Source organism: Arachis duranensis, chromosome 5 (assembly GCF_000817695.3).
Source record: "Arachis duranensis cultivar V14167 chromosome 5, aradu.V14167.gnm2.J7QH, whole genome shotgun sequence".
NCBI classification, from domain to species: Eukaryota; Viridiplantae; Streptophyta; class Magnoliopsida; order Fabales; family Fabaceae; genus Arachis; species Arachis duranensis.
This window is the reverse complement of record NC_029776.3, coordinates 95,055,949-95,057,101: the sequence shown is the minus strand read 5'-3', so window position 1 is coordinate 95,057,101 and position 1,153 is coordinate 95,055,949.

The window sequence follows — 1,153 nt, the reverse complement described above, 5'->3', positions numbered from 1 at the left end:
AAAGATTGCACTTTTCCAGTAATTTTTACTTTTCAACCTCAGTTCACTAAGAAATTGTCATTTTCTTTCAGTGTAGCTTCGCATGTATTTTCGTTAGAAAATTGGGTGACATATGCGGATAATTTTTTAAAATATTGACTAAATTTTAGTGTGATATTTAATTATTATATTTTACTATATTTTTAAAAATTCTGAGGACAAACAATTTACGGAAGACATATTATATTTTTAATATTAAACACATGATATATAAAAATATATTGTCAATACATAAAAAAATATATTATTATATTCTTAAAATTTTAAAAATATTATAAAAATCAATATTATTATACTAAAATTTTATTAATATTTTGTACGATGTATTTTACAGCACAAATCAAAATTGTATAAAGAGAATATAGATTTTTTTGTGGTTATTTTTTATTATACAAAAAAGTTTTTTTCTTTTTATAAAATCAAATAGTACCATTAACAAGTTCAATTCCTAAAAAAAAAATTTCGTACAATCAAAAATAGTAAAAGATAAATCTATGTTCTTTCTGTACAATTTTGATACGTAGTGTAGAGTGCATCCTTCTACAAAGACGTACGGACATATGGTGGTTCAAAATTTACGGACATATGGAGGTTGTAAATTGGCGTAATAATTAATTTGGTTGAGATTTGAGAAGGGTGCAATTGTCATGTGATGATATATATGTAGCAATAATTTGTATTGGGGAAATAAAGGAAGTGTGTCAGTGAGTCAGATTTTGCATGTGGGCATGATCCATTGCAAAATCGCACATGTTTGTCTTATCTCATCCTCTTTATAAGAATTCAATTCCATTGGATTGGTTTATGGCCATTAAAGTAAAGTAAAGACAGCTCCAATGGCTGATCTCTCAAGTTAAATATGCCGTATGTTATTTATTGGCAGAACAGAACATATTCTAATCTCTGTTATCACCATGTCTCTACCTCTAAGATAGCCAATGCGAATTTCTACACTTATAAGGTCGTCTCATATGAACCCCCCCAATTGGAATGCACTTCTAGGCTTTCTATAAATGAAGATATACCTCAAAAAATGTTCTTTTGCACTTTTCATTATGAGACAATGATTCTATTTATTTATTTTTAAAAGATTCAAGTATTTTAAATATATTAT